Source organism: Amblyomma mixtum, chromosome 3 (assembly GCF_055824585.1).
Source record: "Amblyomma mixtum isolate Tamu chromosome 3, ASM5582458v1, whole genome shotgun sequence".
Classification (NCBI taxonomy): Eukaryota; Metazoa; Arthropoda; class Arachnida; order Ixodida; family Ixodidae; genus Amblyomma; species Amblyomma mixtum.
Window position 1 is genome coordinate 21,437,790 of NC_143014.1, and position 19,477 is coordinate 21,457,266.

The following is a 19,477-nucleotide window of genomic DNA, read 5'->3' on the forward strand; positions in this document are numbered from 1 at the left end:
TGAACTGCATGGGACCGACTCTTAAAGCGGTATTTTCCCTACTTTGTCCAGAAGCTTCTTTTCCAGCCAATACCACTTTTGGGCCCTCGTTCTCGCAATTTTCGCAGGCTGCCTCGTCATTGACTATGCCAGGGTGTAATTTAGCAGTGGGCTTTGATTTCTTCCAATTAATATCTGGATTTGACGGCTCGCGGACCTTTGATATGTTTCCAATTATGACATCGTACAATGGTGTCTCCATGCACTTCTCCAGGGACGTCCCAGTGAAATAAGGGGAAGCGATATAGACTTTTGCCTCGGGAACTTCCAGACTACTACCATCAATGAGGAACATAGTAGATCTCGAGCCGGTGAGAGCTGAGTCAGGAACTAGGGCCCCCCGCACAACCACCGTATTACTTCCCGTGTCCCGTAAAACACGTACGGGTAGACCACGGAGCTCTCCCTCTAGGACCGGCACGTGTTGTGCGTGTGCAGGATTTTTCTGGACAAGTCCGACCACCACCTTATCCTCACCTGGTTCAAGCATACCTGCTGTTGTGGACATCTCTTCATGCGCAACACACTCTGGCTGAACACAACAGGACGACTAGTTTTGATTTTCTTGTTTTCTTGAGCAAGAACTTACTTTATCTCGTGTTTTACAGCAATAAACGCAATAGAGCTGTTTTGGCTTTGAGCGACAGTCGGCAGCCTTATGTACTAAACGATTACAAATGAGGCACTTACTGACTGTCTATTGGATGGAGCATCCTTCTCTTTCGGAATGCCCATCTCGAACGGTTCTTTGAACAAAGACAAGTTTCTTTGCCGCTGGGCCTATAGAAAGTTGTCTGCTGCCTCAGCCATTTTGTCTAGCGTCTTGCATTTCCTTTCTCGAAGGAAAATCGCCAGACGAGTATGGCAGTTCCTCACGATCTGTTCGGCCACCACCAAGTCACGTAAATCATTGTACGTTGTGGCCGTTCCCGACATCTCGACCCATCGATCGAAAAGGCTAAGCAAGTGTGCTGCGTATTGCTTGCCTGTTTCTTTATCAAGCGGCTTATTTTCACGAAACCTTTCACGATAACCATCCGCTGTGAAACGAAAGTGTTGGAGCAAGGCTAGTTTTGCCTTATCGTAATCCATTGAATCTGCTAGTGATAGTCGACCGAACACACGGAGAGCCTCCCCAGTCAAAGACATACTGAATGCTGTAGCCCATTTTTCTTTAGGCCAGCTGTGCCCTTCTGCGATACGCTCAAAACGTTTGAGGTATGCATCTAAGTCATCCCTGCGTTCGTCAAAAGGCGGGATCAACTTGTGTGGGCTAACCGCTGCTGAGGGCCCCGGTGCGGATTCTCGGTTACCTCCACCAGCTTCTGCGAGCCTTAATTGTAGCTGCAATCTCCGCTCTTCAGCCTTTTCTAGCGACTTTGCATGCTCGCGTTGGGCTTCTGCTTGGGCCTTTTCGTGCTCGCGTTCTGCTGCACGTGCTGCGCGTTCGGCTTCCCGTGCAGTGCGTTCCTTCTGCTCAGCGGAAACCCACGAACGCAGCTCGACATCTCTCAACCCCATCTTTTCGCCTAATTGAACCAACTCCTTTAGCGTTGTCATCGTTTCTTTTTACGGACTCACGAAAGGGGAAAAAAATCATTGAGATATTTATGCCTGCTGTCTCACCATCTGCACATGCGCCTAGATCGGCTACGTCACAAGACATCGGACTACAGGATGCTATAAAAGGAAGCGCAGCGGACGTCCAGTTCAGTGGGCTTGGCAGCAGCACAATGGGCACTTCGTTCATGAACCACTTCTGCTTCATGGTGCAGGTTAGTACCTACCTGCCCGCCCGCTGCTATTGCAGTGACAACAGATTTTTGCTGCTGCTGCCCTGCCCAAAGTGTGTTAGTGAATTTCTAGCTGACGTACACTTCTTCAAAAAGAACCTACTATTATGCGGAGATGTTGAATCTGACCCCGGCCCAACACAGGAAGAAATGTTGTCGCACCTTCTTTCAGGCCAGAACACCATGTCTGCTTCTATCAATGCTGTTGTGTGGAAGCAAAGCGTACTTGAAGAAAAATTACTGTCATTACCGAACGCATTTCCACTTTGGAAGTCCAAGCTGCAGCTATAAACGCATTGAAAAAGAAGTAAATGATCTCAAACAGACAGTAAACAAACTCGAAAAGAATGTTTCTTATCGCCTCAACAAAGTCGACGATCTAGGAAATCGAAGCCGAAAAAATAATTTGAACATTTACAGGTTGGAGGAAGAGAGCGAGGAAACATCAGAACTTGCAGAAAATCTCAACAAAGAAGTATTTGAAGAAAAAAAAACTTGGAGTAAGAATAAACTGCATTGAAAGGTGCCACTGGTTAGGAAAAAAGAAAGCTAATGACGGCCCAGTTATCCTCAGACTACAAGACTACAGCAAGAAAATTTTGATATTAAAAAAGTTAAGTGTAGACAACATCATGTATGCATGGAATCAAGAAGAAAACAGGCGCGTAAAAATTCCTAGAAAGAGTGAATGACGAGGAAAGGGGGGCACACAGACATTGAGAATTCTGAACATTAACTGCCGTAGTGTTTTGAACGCAAATGCGCAGTTTTAGTCTCTACAATTTTCACAAGACGCGGATATCGCTCTGCTGACCGAAACGGGGTAGAGCACCGATATTTATGACAGCGAGTTTGTACCAAAATATTACAATATGTTTCGCAAGGATCGCGACAGAAGGGGAGGCGGAGTAGCTATTGTTTTCAAATCGTTTTTAAAACTCTTTAGAATACCTGACATTTAGGACGTAGAAAGCATGTTTTGCAAGGTATATATTAACAAGGTTCGATAAGTTTTGGGTATCGTGTATAGACCTCCCAACTCTACTGTTGCCGTTCTAAATAATCTAAGAGCGTATCTACAACTACATGTGAAACAAGAAGACAGATTAATTCTAGCAGGTGATTTTAATCTACCAAACATTAACTGGGCCTCATTTACATCATCCTCAAACAGCGTTATTGAAAATGAAATGTTAGATATTGCCTTTACGTTTGACTTGTTACTGGTTGTCAGTAAATTTACTATAATTCAAGGCAATTCAAAATCAATTCTTGATCTGTTCTATGTCAGCGCAGCAATAAGAGATGACATCACCTGCGGTGTTCTGAGTGGCATCTCGGATCACGAAGTAGCCATGTTATCATTGAACCATTTACGATTGAATGCTTGCAACAACACCTAGGTCATTCCAAATTTTTCACGATCTGGTGATGACTGAATTATTGACCTGCTGGCATTTCATTTCGACGCGTTCACAATAAATGATTGTAACGTCAATAGCATGTGGCTCATGTTCAAAGACATTGTTTTTGAATGTATCCAACAATTTGTACCAACATTTGCTAAAAAACACAGTGTCGTAATCTCTGGATTATTCGGGGCACGTTACGTTTACAACGTCAGCTTAAAAGGTTGAAAAGAAGTCAAAGAATTCTAGTTGGCTCAATTTGAAACCACTCATAGAAATTTAACTCAGAAACTAAAATCTAAAATTGCTCATGATAACGACAAATATTACAACACGGTAGTTCCTTCTTTGATTCAGACGTATCCCGAGAAATTCTGGCGACTTGTAACCCCAAGCTCCCGATCCCCGAGAGTGTTTTCAGTTGATGGTGTGGATGTATGTGATAATGGTGCAATTTGTTCGGCTTTCAATAATCATTTTAAGACTGTCTTTACCAGCGATGATGGACATCTTCCCCGATTTCGCATGTCCTTACCTTTAATTCCTGATTTGGTGATTACTAAGGCTAGTGTTTGCAACTTGTTACTGAACACTGATGTTAAAAAATCCCCTGGGCCAGATGACATGCCTAATACTTTTTTGAAACGCTACGCGGATTGGTGCTCGAAATATTTGTGTGTCCTTTATAATAAGTCTCTCAATGAATCTTCCCTACCGGGCGACTGGATAACTGCCAGAATCAAACCGATACACAAAACTGGTGATAAAACACGTGTTCAAAACTGCGGCCGATTTCTCTCACTTCAACATCGTGCAAAATTCTCGAACGCATAATTCATAAGCATTTAATCATTTTTCTTGAGGCACACAAAATTCTTTCTAAAGCACAGTACGGCTTCAGACACGGTTATTCTACAACCACGTAGTCAGTTGAAACTATTCATGACGTCTCAAAATCAGTAAATGAAGGAAAGCAGACGGACGCAATTTTCATGGATTTTTCGAAGGCATTCGATAAAGTGTCGCACAATTAACTACTTCACAAATTGGGATATATAATAAAAAATTCTAAACTATTGGCTTGGATCTCGGCTTTTTTAAGAGTCCGACATCAGTTTGTTTTGTTAAACAACACGTCTTCTGATACATGTACCGTACCTATTGATTCCGGTGTTCCCCATATTAAACTGTATGCAGATGACTATGTGCTCTATAAAACTATTAATACTGTTCAGGACCAAATAGTATTAAATAACGAGTTTTCAAAAGTCAGAGCATGGTGCGAGGAGTGGCAGATAGCAGTTAGTTTTGAAAAGACAGTATTCTTGAGAATCACCCAGAAGAAAAGACCTCTTTTGTTCCTGTACAGCACTTACGGTATCACTCTTTCAGATGAGGAAGTTAGAGCGCAAAAAAAAATCACAAAGACAAAGTGGAGACGTGGACGGGACAAGCGCTAACTTTCAACAACTGCTTTATTGAAGTGCGGGAAGGGAACCTAGCGGGAACCTCACTCTTTCAGAAGTTACGCATTACAAGTACCTCGGTTTATGGATCACTAATAATTGTCATGGACAAAACACATCGACACTGTCACAGCTACGCTCTCCGGAAACTGTTCTTTCTCAGATCTTTAAAATCAGCAGCACCAACTGTACGATCGCTTGCATATAACACCATAATCCGCCCAACCCTTGAATATGCAGTCATAGTTTGGGACCCCTTCGCTGCATCGAACATCAACAAACTGGAACGCATTCAAAGGAAAGCAGCAAGGTTCATATTCAATAAATATTGTAACGAAGACAGGACTGGCACAGCTCACAGTTTCAGCAAAGTTCAGCGCACAGCAGAGAACTCCCAAGATAACTGACTCGCTGACCGAACCACACACACACTTCGTCTTCGTCGACCGACACATGCATTCGGCTTTATCGTCGGCGCGCTCCCATGCGCACGCGCCATTACCCCCTCTATCAAAGCGGCGGCCCGACGCCGGGAACGAACACGCAGGGCAAAGTTAATGTTCGTTATAGAGGGCGGAGGACAGAGAACACTGAGAGCTGTTAAGCTGGTAAAACGGTGGGTTGCAGCCTGTCATGGTAGGGCTTCATGCGCACCAAGTGGACAGTCTCGGTCGGATGGCGCCGACGTGGTAAGGAGGTCGTGTCCCTTGGGACAACTTCGTAAGTGACGTCACTAATACGACGAACCACCTCGTACGGACCGAAGTAGCGTTGGAGTAGCTTTTCGGAGAGTCCGTGGCGGCGCACAGGTGTCCATACCTACACAGAATCGCCGAGCTCGTACAGAACGTATCGGTGTCGGAGGTTGTAGCGACTGGCGTCGAGTTGTTGTTGATGTCGAATCCGGCACATTGCGAGTTGGCGGGCTTCTTCAGCCCGCTGGACGAATGTGTCAACGTCAGCATAGGTGCCAATGTCTGCGTCGTTATGACCAGCGGGTAGCATAGTATCCAGCATGGTAGTGACACGCCGTCCGTAGACCAGCTGGAAAGGTGCAAGATGGGTAGTCTCCTGTTCTGCCGTATTGTAGGCGAAGGTTGCATAAGGAAGAACTTCGTGCCACGTGCGATGCTCAACGTCGACGTACATAGCAAGCAAATCTGCAAGCGTCCGGTTGAGGCGTTCAGTCAAGCCGTTGGTTTGTGGATGATAGGCTGTTGTCTTCCTGTGACTGGTGTGGGCGAATTCGAAGAGAGATCGCATTAATGCCGCCGTAAAGGCGGTTCCACGGTCCGTGATGACGACTGATGGCGCACCGTGACGCAAGACAATGGGTGTCATAAAAAACTGAGCCACTTCTGCAGCACTAGCGTGGGCAAGCGCCTGTGTCTCGGCGTACCGCGTTAAGTAGTCCGTCACCACAACAATCCATTTGTTCCCAGATGATGACAATGGGAATGGGCCCAGCAAATCCATGCCCACTTGTTGGAAAGGGGTTGTAGGCGGTGGGATCGGCTGGAGAAGCCCTGCAGGTTTAACTGGTGGTGTCTATCGTCGCTTGCAGTCACGGCAGGTCCTCACATATTGCTGGACTGATTAGAGCAGCTTTGGCCAGTAATACTTCGCACGAATGCGGGCAAACGTCCGGGTAACACCCTAATGGCCAGCCGATGGCTCGTCGTGGCAGGCGTGCAAGATTTCTGAACGGAGTTCGGATGGCACAACCAGAAGAAAGGTTTCCGTGTTATGCGCGAACTTCCTCTTGTAAAGGACTTCATCTCGGAGACTGTATGAACCCAAACCTCGAACGCCGCGGAACCCAAGCCGCGGAACAGCGACGTTAAGGCCCTCCAGAGGATCGATGAGCGGACGCAACTCTGAGTGAGCCCGTTGACGCTGGGCCGTATCGGACGACGTGACGAGAGCAAAAAACGGGAAGTCGTCCTCCGTGTCGGCCGGAGCAACGTCGGCAGGTGCACGTGACAAACAAACGGCATCATTGTGCTAACGGCCGGACTTGTAGATTACCGTGATGTCGTATTCCCGGAGCCGAAGGCTCCATCTCGCAAGCCATCCCGAAGGGTCTTTGAGGTTGGCTAGCCAGCATAACGAATGATGGTCACTTACAGCTCGAAACGGGTGACCATAGATATATGGTCGGAACTTGCTAATCGTCCACACTACTGCAAGGGATTCCTTCTCTGTGGTAGAGTAGTTTGTGTCTGCTTTCGAGAGGAAACGGCTGGCGCACGCTATGACTTTCTCGTTGCCGTCCTGCCACTGAACGAGAAAAGCGTCGAGGCCAACATTTCTGGCATTAATATGAATTTCAGTGGCGGCTCGTTCATCAAAATGGGCGATTATTGGGACAGTCTGCAGGCGGCTGCGTAGCTCGTTGAAGGCAGCTTACTGATCCTCGTACCACACAAAAGAGACATTGTCTCTAGTAAGCATTGTAAGGGGCTCGGCAATTGTGGAAAAGTTTTCAACGAAACGTCTGTAGTAGGCACAAAGGCCCAGAAACCTACAAACGGACTTTTTGTCGGTTGGGCGCGGGAACTGTGCCACAGCGGCAGTCTTCTCCGGGTCAGGACGGACTCCGTCAGCGCTTATCACGTGACCAAGAAAGCTGGAACTTTTATGGCTTTATCGTCAAATGTGCCGAACGGAGTGCCTGCAGCACCATTCGCAGCCGGTTGAGGTGTTCCTCGAAGCTAGGAGCAAAAATGACAACATCATCAAAGGTACACTAGGCATGTCTGCCATTTCAGCCCAGAAAGAACGGTGTCCATCATGCGTTGGAAGGTTGCTGGCGCAGAACGGAGTCCAAAGAGCAGCACTTTGAATTCATAAAGGCCGTCAGGTGTCACGAACGCTGTCTTCTCTCTGTCCCTTTCGTCCACTTCGATCTGCCAGTAGCCATTCTTAAGGTCGAGTGAAGAAAAATATTTAGCATCACGCAGTCGATCCAAGGCGTGATCGATACGTGGAAGGGGGTAAACGTCACGTTTCGTGACACGATTTAACTTCCGATAATCGGCGCAGAAACGCAAGGTGTTATCTTTTTTCTTCACCAGTACCACAGGCGAAGCCCAGGGGCTCGTGGAGGGCTGCACTACGTCGTCTGCAAGCATTTCTTGCACTTGGGATCGTATAGCCTCCCGTTCCATCGACGACGCTCTGTAGGGGTGTTGGGATATGGGGCTTGTCTCCTCGTTGACGATGATGCGGTGTTTGGTCTCCTGGTCTTCTTCCACGCCGAATTCACTAGAGGAAGGGTTTGGAAACCTACCTTGAAGTAACGAACCTGAAGATCCAGATAAATTCAACTGCGGGCATCCTGGAGTCGTCTGGGTCGGCTCTTTCAATTGCTTGCGTCGACGAAAACGTCACGCGTGGCTCTTTTAAACTGATTACGGCGCCGTTAGCTTGTAAAAAATCCAGGCCGAGAATGACATCGCGCGAACAGTAAGGTAGGACAACAAAGTCACAAACGTAAACAAAGCCATCGATTGTAACTCTCCCCGTACACCGGAAAACAGGGGTGATTAGGTGCCCACCAGCTGTGCGAATCTGAGGCCCAGTCCACGCGGTTAAAACTTTCCTGAGGTCCTTTGCTAGCTCGTTCCTCATAGCCGAATAATCCGCTCCCGTATCAACCAATGCCGTAACTGCTAAATCGTCGATATCGACCGGTAAGTCCGAAGCTGCACATCCTTTGTGATCGTCACATGTCCTCGTTTGATAGCCGTCTTCTCGTCGTGAACGCGATGGAGGATGTTCGGATGGTCGCTCGTCAGCGACCTTACCTCCGCAGGCCGCTGGGTCTAGTTTCCCCGGCGAAGACTCGATGAGCGGTTAGACGACTTGTCGAAGGACGGGGAATCGGCGAACGATAGCGGGTAGAGGTCGGTGGGCGGTAGTTAGGGCGAGGGAAACCAGTGTGATCCCGGCGCGTTGACAGGTGCTTCTCAATTTCGCGGGGCCGTTCGCCATTGAGCGGACAGGGGACTCGGGGATGAAATCCATGAATTCCAGCTCGGCGATAAGAGCACCACCGCAAGATATGGCCAGCCTCACCGCAGTGGTAACAAAGGGGCCGCTGGTCAGGTGCCCGCCACACGTCCGTCTTCCGCAGCCTCACTTCGGCCAACACAGGGACAGGCGGGGGCCGTGGCTGGAAAGGAGATGGGCTTGCGCTCTAAGGGGTGAGGTCGCAGTTCTGCCGGAGTACCGGTGCGTACATCTGGCGCAGGGGCGTCGGTGTAAGGGCAGCAGGGGCAACAGGTTCAGGGACCGCCTGCTGCACTTCCTCTCGGATAATTTGTGCTAAAGACGGACACTGCGGCTGCGACTGGGCAGAGAGGTGCATTTTGTGCAGCTCTTCTTTGACGATAGACCGAACCAGCTCCCGCAGGGTGTCAGCGGAGTCGCTGGAGGCTGGCGCAAAGTCGGCAGTAGATACAGTGTTTACGGCGCGATTGTAATAGGGGTCGCGTTGCTGCAGTGTCTTTTCGACGGTAGTGGCCTCCTATAGAAATTCCGAAGTGGTGTTAGGTGGGTTTCGCACAAGCCCAGCCAACAGTTCTTCTTTTATCCCGCGCATCAGGTGGCGCACTTTCTTGTCCTCGGCCATGTTTGGATCCGCCCTTCAGAACAGTCGTGTCATGTCCTCATAATACATTGCGACGCTGTCATTGGGTCGCTGGTTCCTTGACTGCAGCGCCGACTCAGCTCGTTCCCGACGGTGGGTGTTGACGTAGGTCGCCAGGAACTGGCTGAGGAACCGTTCCCAAGAAGGAAACGTTGCCTCGTGGTTCTCGTACCACGTCCGCGCCGAGTCGTCAAGAGCGAAGTAAACATTGTGGAGCTTCCGCTCCGCATCCCAGCCGTTTTACCTGGCAAGGCGCTCGAACTGGTCAAGCCAGTCCTCCGCGTCCTCAAACACTTCGCCACGGAAGGTCGGCGGCGTTCGCGGATGGAGGACCAGGAAATGAGCAGCTGAGTTTCCGTGGTCAGCCATAGCTGCCGCGTCAGTCCTGTGCGTCGCGGCGGGAGCCCTGGTCTTAGGAGATAACGGGCCGAACTCTGGTGACTGACCTTGGAGTCGGCGGCTTGCACTGCAATGAATCGGAGTCAAATCCGTGCTCATAGACAGCCTTCGGGGCACGTAGATGTTGGAGAGTACCCGCTCCTCCACCAAAAATGTAGCGAAGACAGGACTGGCACAGCTCACAGTTTCAGCAAAGTTCAGCGCACAGCAGAGAACTCACAAGATGGCTTACTCGCTCACCGAACCACACACACTTCGTCTTCGTCGACCGACACACGCACTCTTCGACTTCATCGTCGGCGCGCTCCCATGAGCACGCGCCAATATGGTCGTGTTTCTATCACTGAATTGGTTCGACTATGTGGCTTCCCGTCAATAAGTGAGAGACATCGCATATGTAGGTTAAAATTCTTTTTTTAGTTACTAGCATTACATTACAATATTACCACCTCTGGTATCTTTACTTTTTCGACAGGTTATAAAACAAGACAACGACATGACAGAACTATATTGCCCCTAAACTCAAGAATTAATTATTTTAATTACTCTTACTTCCCACGAACTATAATTGATTGGAATAACCGCACTAACGACGCAGTCACGCTTAAATCCTTAAAATCTTTTGAAGAGCACCTGAAATAAAGTACTGATATTGTTTTGCCTTTGTGTATGTGAAATTATGTGCATGTATCCTCCCTGCCTTGGTCTTGAACAAAGACCGCCGTATGTATAAATAAGAATAGATAAAAAATGAGTTATTGCTGAGATCAATTGGATGTAATAGGATTTGATTGGATAGAGTCTTGCAGCTTTATCCACTGACAAGGAATATGTATGCCAACGCCCGTCATGCCTCGCGGCCAACGCGTTCATTTCGCTTTATGCGTGCTACTCTGACTAATCTATCCGGGGACGCTGCTGTTTGCTCGTGACTTTGTGTTTTGGTTTGTTTCACTTCTGTGGCACTTCAGTAAAATCGACAACTGCCAATAATACCCACTGGCACGCCTTCTTGCTCTCTGCTTGCCAGTGCGAAGGCTTACCGTCTTGTTCCATAATAGTGTCACGTGGTAGTGACAAAGCCGGGTACAACAGACATGCGGAGAGTACTGTGTGCTGGGTCTCCAGGTGGCGATGCAGCGCAATCAAGCTGTAAATGGGCCTCGCCTGGCTTCGCAGTCACTGGGCCCGGCAGCATCGGAAGCATGCGTAACAATAATTTGTTCATCTAGAGTATGCAGTTCTACACATAATGCTTTCGCACTCTCACACTTCATGAGTCCTAAGTGTCTGTGCCGAATTCAATTGCTTCAGTCAAAAGAGAAATTTCCGTGTCTTTCGTTTCAATGCTGCTTGGAAGAGCTCTCCGGTGGGTTTAGCCACTGTACAGGGTCAGCCACGCACAGCGTGAACGCGGCTCCGCATGGCGCTTCAGGTCTGGCGCAGAGAGCACAATGGGCTGGGCCGTCGTCTGCTTCCGAGCGCGTAATTGTCACACGATTCTTCGAAACGGCAGGTGAATATTACTCGCTCGGGCTCGAATGCAAAATGGCTAGTGAATGGCGGTCATGGCCAAACGTCGCGCTCCTTTCCTCGCCTGTGTCTCAAGAGCAGGAAGGAAACCAATAGAGAGCTCAAACCGGAGCTCCAGATACCCACGCTGGGGCGCAGTAACCAATTCATTGCGCAAGAAAGCTGTGCAAAAAAAAAGTGCAGGAAAAATAAGACTTCAAGCCGTTTATCTGCGCTCCACTCTACAGCATTTCGGTGCTCGATATGCAGGTATGCTCGGTGCTCGGATGTACCATCAGCAAGAAATGAAACGCGAACAAGACAACTGAGCCAAGGACAGCTAAATAACAAGTTCCGAGCCTCGGGAAGCTCAATACAAGCTCAGGTTATTTCAATTTCGAAAGCGCTAACAGTCTTCTTGAGAAATGTTAACCAATCTTGCTTGTAGTTTCTCTCTAGGAGCTAATATGTTGGTGTTTTTGTGCTGCCACCTCAGTTTTCTTGTTCGCGTTTCATTCCTTGCTGATAGTCCACTAACCTCATTCCGCTGAATAATTTTGGCCTTCCTCCTGACACTGGTGCATGCACGCTGTTATGAGTCCAATAGCCTAAAGGACGCGCGTTTTTTTTTCTATTTGAGTGGTTTAGCGTAGTTGGCCCTATATTTTATAGATTTCCGCTTATGCAATACCTCTTACTGTTTCCTCATTTGCTTCAGTGCTCTCTCTAAAGCTTTTCAATCACATACACCGAGCTTTACGGATCCTGCAAGAATACGTAAATGCGTAATGCATGATAGCTAGAACTACAGGGGTGGCAAACACGACGTTGCTTTGTTCTACTCATTTCAAGCTGCTGAAGGCGTAATCAGCAGCGGTCGGGGCCAAGACTTCCACACCCGCCGGACGCCCTTCGACGGTGGCGTGCTTATTGAGCCCGCTTCGGCGTTGGCTGGCGCTGCCTGCAATCTAATGAGTATTAATAATGCGCTCCGCGCATCCGCTTGCGTACGAGCGTACGACTGCACGTCCACAAGGCGCACAACTTCCAAAAGGGCAGCGACCGCAACTTGGGCGCCGCCTTCCGAAGGAGCGGTGGAGGAAGGCATGTTTCCAGCAGAACGTCGCTGCGCCGAGGAAACGGCCGGGCGGCGATCGCGTCTCAAGTGCTGGACAGCCGAACGAGAGGAAGTAATCTTCCCTTGCTTGCCTTGGAATTTATTGCTTTCGCCCAAAGCAAGTTGGAGAAAGCGTGGCGAGTGAGCTTCCGTTCGTCAGACCCGGGAGAAAGAACCTGAATGCACTCGCCCCTCCTGCAAGTGGGGAGATCTAGATGGAATCAATTGCTCGATACAGCGAAATGGAGCAGGATGGCACACACTTACCTCGTGTGGGAGTGCACCCGAAACTCTTCGTCAACGCATTCGGAGCTGATGTGCCAACACTTTTCGTGATGGAAATTGATCGCTTCGCTGTGGACGGGCCACCTATGTGCTTACCGTCAGCCATTTTAATGGAATATCACTGCTGTAATAGCAGCAGTGTAAGAAAATTTTCGCATCACGCACTGCTGTCGCGGGCGCCGACGCGGACAGTTTTTCACTGCTTGATATGTTCGTTTAAATGCAGTGTGGATTATTATGCTGGCATAGCTTGTGCATGAACATGTAAGATTGCCTCTTACATCTTTCATTAGTAGTACTTACGCTCAAATGTGGCTTCTGTTTGCTCAGTTTTGCAAGATCCTCCTTAGCCAACTGATTACGACGGCTACCGAATGCAGTTGCTCGTAAAAGACAGTTTTCAGGCAAGCTAAGTTCAGTTGTTTCGCCTTCGAGGTCGCTGGATATAAAGTTCCCATAAGTACGTCACACCAGCCACATCGTCACATCGAAGCCCCGCAAAACCGTGCTGCGCGATTCATCTTTTCTGATTATTCATGTTACACCAGCGTCACCTCATTGAAGACTAAAGCCGAGTTAGATAATTAGCACTGCGCCGAAAAATTTCCCGTCTATCACTCTTCCACAAGCTTTATCACCATCCTTCCCTTCATGATGAATTCTTTCAGCCACCGCCAGTTATCTTTCCACGTCGCGATCATCCTTACAAAGTTAAACGCATTAACTGCCAGTCATTCCATTATGCCTATTCTTTTTTACCACACACAATAACCGAATGGAACGCTTTGCCATCAGAAATTGCCACAGAATCTGATCTAAACAAATTCCAACATCTTATGCGCTCATGTTTCAACAACTAAAAAGGTATTTTTTTCAGCGTTCTTTCTTCCGCCTTGTCTTCTTTTTATTTTATATTTTTTGTTTTGTACTTCAGCGTACTTTTTCCAGTGTCGTCTTTTTCTTTTTCTAGCGGTGCTGTTATTTTTTCTCAAATTTTGCTGTTATGTGCATTGTTGCGAACCTTTCTGTGAATGCCTATTTATGATTAATATTTTGTGATTTCTATTTTATTTTAGTGCAATATTTTTAACCTTATAACAATGCTTTGTACTTACTCCCCCCCCCCCCCATGTAATACCCTCAAATGAGGGCCTTTGGGGGTATTTTGAATAAATAAATAAATAAACTCAAGAAGCCACCCCACGCAGGCTGACAGCCGAAATGTCGCAATGCGCTCAATGCGCGAGTAATGCATACACTGCGTCCGTGCACTTGCCAAGCATTGCGTACGCAAATATTAACTAATGGTAAGACAGCCAAACCCGTCCCGAATGAAGAATTTAAGGACTGCCGCGGCAGGTGCAAGAGAGGGAGTAATTAAACACCTATGAGAACGATCGTTATCTAGTAGTAGACCTCATTTAGATTACGGTATCTGGGAAGCCTTCACAAAATCGCTGGGTATAAACTGCTGGCATGGAACTTCGCATTGGTATATTTAAACCCATTTATAGCTAACTACAGGACACTCGAAGATTTGTATGGTGCATTCTAACGTTCGGTATTTCATCAGGCTGGCTTATAAAAGCATGTGTTCAAAGTTTGTACACAAGTTCACGAATACAGCGAAAATCGAGACGTTTAATACCGCTCAGAGCATTAATTCATCATGGACAGTTCGGCATCCAATAAAATGAACTTTGCTGAAGACTTCAATGCCCAGATTTTTTGTTCCTTATGCTGCAAGTTCCTCACACGGGCAGATTACGGCGCATCTTGCATGATTGCGGCGCATCTTGCAGTGGGCTGGGCAGCAGCACATCGGACACAATGGTCAAGCCATTCTGCTTTGTCGTGCAGGTTCTAGCTCTCTTGCTGCAAATGCAAGCACCGCACACTTGCGCAGAAGATGGAATTGCAATGCAGCGCCTGATCATCGACGTATCTGCACGAGACAATCACTGCCCAGTAGACCACATCTTCCAGCCACTCATCGTGGCTACTACGCCTGCGCCGGCATCAGTGACGTCGCATCATACGCTTCCACCAGCGGGTATAAGAAGCAGCAGCCTGACGTTGGAGACCAGTGGGCTGGGCAGCAGCACATCGGACACAATGGTCAACCCATTCTGCTTTGTCGTGCAGGTTCTAGCTCTCTTGCTGCAAATGCAAGCACCGCACACTTGCGCAGAAGATGGAATTGCCATGCAGCGCCTGATCATCGACGTATCTGCACGAGACAATCACTGCCCAGTAGACCACATCTTCCAGCCACTCATCGTGGCTACTACGCCTGCGCCGGCATCAGTGACGTCGCATCATACGCTTCCACCAGCGGGTATAAGAAGCAGCAGCCTGACGTTGGAGACCAGTGGGCTGGGCAGCAGCACATCGGACACAATGGTCAACCCATTCTGCTTTGTCGTGCAGGTTCTAGCTCTCTTGCTGCAAATGCAAGCACCGCACACTTGCGCAGAAGATGGAATTGCCATGCAGCGCCTGATCATCGACGTATCTGCACGAGACAATCACTGCCCAGTAGACCACATCTTCCAGCCACTCATCGTGGCTACTACGCCTGCGCCGGCATCAGTGACGTCGCATTATACGCTTCCACCAGCGGGTATAAGAAGCAGCAGCCTGACGTTGGAGACCAGTGGGCTGGGCAGCAGCACATCGGACACAATGGTCAACCCATTCTGCTTTGTCGTGCAGGTTATAGCTGTCTTGCTGCAAATGCAAGCACCGCACACTTGCGCAGAAGATGGAATTGCCATGCAGCGCCTGGTCATCGACGTATCTGCACGAGACAATCACTGCCCAGTAGACATCTTCCAGCCACTCATCGTGGCTACTACGCCTGCGCCGGCATCAGTGACGTCGCATCATACGCTTCCACCAGCGGGTATAAGAAGCAGCAGCCTGACGTTGGAGACCAGTGGGCTCGGCAGCAGCACATCGGACACAATGGTCAACCCATTCTGCTTTGTCGTGCAGGTTAGTGCATACTTACATGCCAAATGCTATCGCAGTGATGATCATTTCCTACTGCTGCTGCCTTGCCCACTTAGTATACGAAATTTACTTTTGGATGTGTGTTTATTTAAGAAGAGCCTTTTGAACTGTGGCGACATCGAGGCAAATCCAGGTCCTACTGATAGGGAAATGCTGGAGAAGATTCTTTCTGGCCAGAGTGAAATGACAGCTTCCAGCAACAACATTTTGACCAATCAAGGAAAGATTGAAGCAGATATTGCAGGACTGAACGAAAAGATGAAATTGCTAGAAGTTCAAGTGGCGTCCTTGAATGAACTAAAAGAGCGAATTTGTGAGTTAAAATCAACAACGACTGAGCTGGACGATAAAGTGACACACCTTCAAGACAAGGTTGATGAACTAGAAAACAGGAGCCGGAGGAATAACTTGATTATGTTCGGAATAAAAGAGGAGAACGATGAAACTGCTGAACCTGTTATCACGACGGTAAACGAGACGGTGTTCCAGGAAAAATTAGATGTTACTGTTAAAGGCATAGAGAGATGCCACAGGCTTGGAAGAAGGAGTGAAAATGGTCGCCCGGTAATCATTAAGTTCTTGCACTACCGCGAAAAACATTCTGTCTTAAAAGCGTGCTATAAGCTCAAGGGAACAGAATTTTCGACCACTGAAGACTTTTCTTTCACCGTTTGAAATATTAGAAAAAAGTTATGGGAAAGCTCAGCGGAAGAAGGATTGAACGGAGCGAAGGTCAAGCTTTTTTTTAATAAGCTGTGTGTGGATGGTAAGATGTTTGCTTGGGACTCGGTTAACAATGCTCGATAGAAAATTTCTGAAAGAAAAAATTGACCACAAACAGAAAATAGGAGGGCATTCACAATAATTAATATTAATTGTCGGAGTGTTGTGAACAAAGTCGCCCATCTTGAAGGTATGCTGTTATCGCATAATCCAGACATAGCTGTGCTAACAGATACATGGTTAGATGAAGAAATATTTGATTCCGAGTTTGTGCCTAGAAACTATAAAGTCTTTCGGAAAGACCGCGACAGAAGAGGTGGCGGAGTGGCTGTACTGTTCAAAAGCTCATTTCAGATTTTAAAACTGCCTGATGTCGCTAAAGTCGAAGCTGTCTTTTGTAAAGTATACGCAAACAATTTCCGATATATCTTTGGAGCTGTCTATAGACCTCCCGGTTCCTCTGTCGCTGTCTTGGAAGAAGTTAAGAAATATCTTTGTTACTACACGAAACCAGATGAAAGTTAATTTTGGTTGGAGATTTCAACTTACCAAACATAAACTGGGCCACTTTTTCTGTTCAGTCTCCGCGCGCAGAAGGAGATGCACTGCTTGATATCATGTTTCATTTCGATCTCTTACAAATTGTGAAGCACCCTACTATAGAATCCAACAAGACTCTGCATCAATTCTGGATTTATTCTTGGTGCGCGGCAACTTAAAAAAAAAAAAACTTTCATATAATGTAGTGGACGGAATTTCTGATCATCAAGCAGCAATTCTGGTAATAGAAGACATATTATGGGGCGGAAAGGGTTATATTAGCCACTTTCCGAATTTCGCCCGTGCTGAGAATGAATCGATCATTGATGTTTTAGATATTCATTATTATAGTTTTATGCACAGCACTTGTAGTGTGGATTACCTGTGGCTTGTTTTCAAAAACATTGTTTGTGACTGCATTCAGCGTTTTGTACCAATGATATGCAAGAAGTCCGACAATCATAATCCCTGGATTACACGAGAAACTTTGCAATTGCAGCGCAAGCTAAAACGACTGAAGAAAAGAATAAAAAAGTCAAGCTCAGCCAATTTAGAGGCAAAAATTTATGAAGTTTCAGAGAAATTAAAACAGTGCATTGTAAAAGATAAAGAAAAATACTACAATACGCAACTTCCGGCTTTCATAAAAACTTCACCTGAAAAATTTTGGCGATTAATTGCACCAGTTTCTTGTTCTACCGATACGTTTATTATAAATGGGCAATATGCAAGTGACAACATCCAGGTGTCCTCAGCATTTAATGACACCTTTAAGAAAGTCTTCACAAAAGATGACGGGCGTCTCCCACCCTTTAGTATGTCCCTTCCTCCCATGCCTGATGTTTTAATTTCTGAAGAGGATGTTTTTAATCTGTTGTTAAAACTGGATGTTAAGAAATCACCTGGACCAGATGATATTCCGAATGCCTTTCTCAAACAGTATGAAGAGTGGTGTTCTAAGTATTTGTGCTTCCTATTCACTCGGTCTTTGAAAGAAGGTGTTTGACCGTGTGATTGGAAAACTGCTAGAATTAAGCCCTTGTATAAAAGTGGAGAGAGGACGTGTATAGAAAATTATCGCCCTATCTCATTAACTTCAACAACATGCAAATTATTGGAACATATCGTTCATAAGCATCTAACTAATTTCCTCGACGAGCATAATGTACTGGCAGATGTTCAACATGGGTTCAGACGAGGTTATTCAACATGCACTCAGTTGGTCGAGACGATCCATGATTTTGCAACAGCAATCAACGAAGGAAAACAAACAGATGTTATATTCATGGACTTTAGAAAAGTTTTCGATAAGGTTTCGCACAAAAACCTAATTCATAAACTCAGTTTTGTTATAAATAATAAACAGATATTAACATGGATACGATCGTACCTATCTGATCGCCATCAGTTTGTCGAAATACATCCAACCCGCTCCAATCACGTTCCTGTCGACTCTGGCGTTCCCCAGGGATCCGTCCTTGGCCCCCTACTGTTTTTAATATTTATTAAGGATATTGATAATGATCTGTCAGTAAGTATTAAGTTGTATGCGGACGACTGCGTGCTGTATGTGAAAATTAGTTCGATTGACGATCAAGTAAGGCTGAATAATTATTTTGCAAAAATAGTTTCTTGGTGTGAGAAGTGGCAAATGTCAATTAATTTTGAAAAAACCGTATTTATGAGAATAACACTTAAAAAGAACCCTCTTCTATATCACTACACTGCTAATAATAATTTTCTTCATGAAGTTACAGAACATAAGTATCTAGGCCTATGGATTTCTGATAACCGGTCTTGGTCCAAACATGTCGACTATGTCTCAGCAAAAGCTCTTTTTTTTTACGACGCTCGCTTAAGTTAGCGACCCCTGCTACACGCCTTCTTGCCTACAACATTGTTATTAGACCAATCTTAGAATATGCAGTAATTATCTGGGACAAGGTAAACATAAATAAACTTGAAAGAATCGAAAAGAAAGCAGTAAGGTTTATTTATAACACTTACGGGCCAGCATCAGTCAGTGATCTCCTCAAAAAAAGCGGCTTACCCTCTATTCCTAGCATAAATCGCATATGTCGCTTAAAATTTTTCTTTCAATTAATTCATAATAATTTCAAAGTTGACACCTCTAATATCCTTGCTTATTCTTCGGGGTACCAAACTAGAAATCGCCATTCTCTTTCCATAACGCCATTAAATTCTCGAGTTAATTGTTTTAAATATTCTTTCTTTCCAAGGACCATCACTGATTGGAATAACCTTACGGATGATGTTGTCAGCCAGAGATCATTGCATTCGTTTGAAGAGCATTTGAAATAATTGTTTGTTTATGACCTTGCCGCGGTATTTTTCTTCCTGATTTTTCTATGTGCAATTCTGTGTTGTTCTATGTGCAATTCTATGTGCAATTCTGATTTGTCTATGTGCAATTATGTTTTGTTAGTACGTGTCTGTATTTTTGTATCTTAATACATTGTTTCCCACCTGCTATGATCTTGTGTACAAGATCGCAGTATTCATAA

General features: G+C 46.5%; 1 protein-coding gene across 1 annotated transcript in view; it reads left to right on the forward strand.

Annotated features, from left to right (window-relative positions):
* Positions 1-19,477, forward strand: part of ETHR (ecdysis triggering hormone receptor) — a 282,147-nt gene that overhangs the window by 240,264 nt on the left and 22,406 nt on the right. The window lies entirely within an intron of this gene.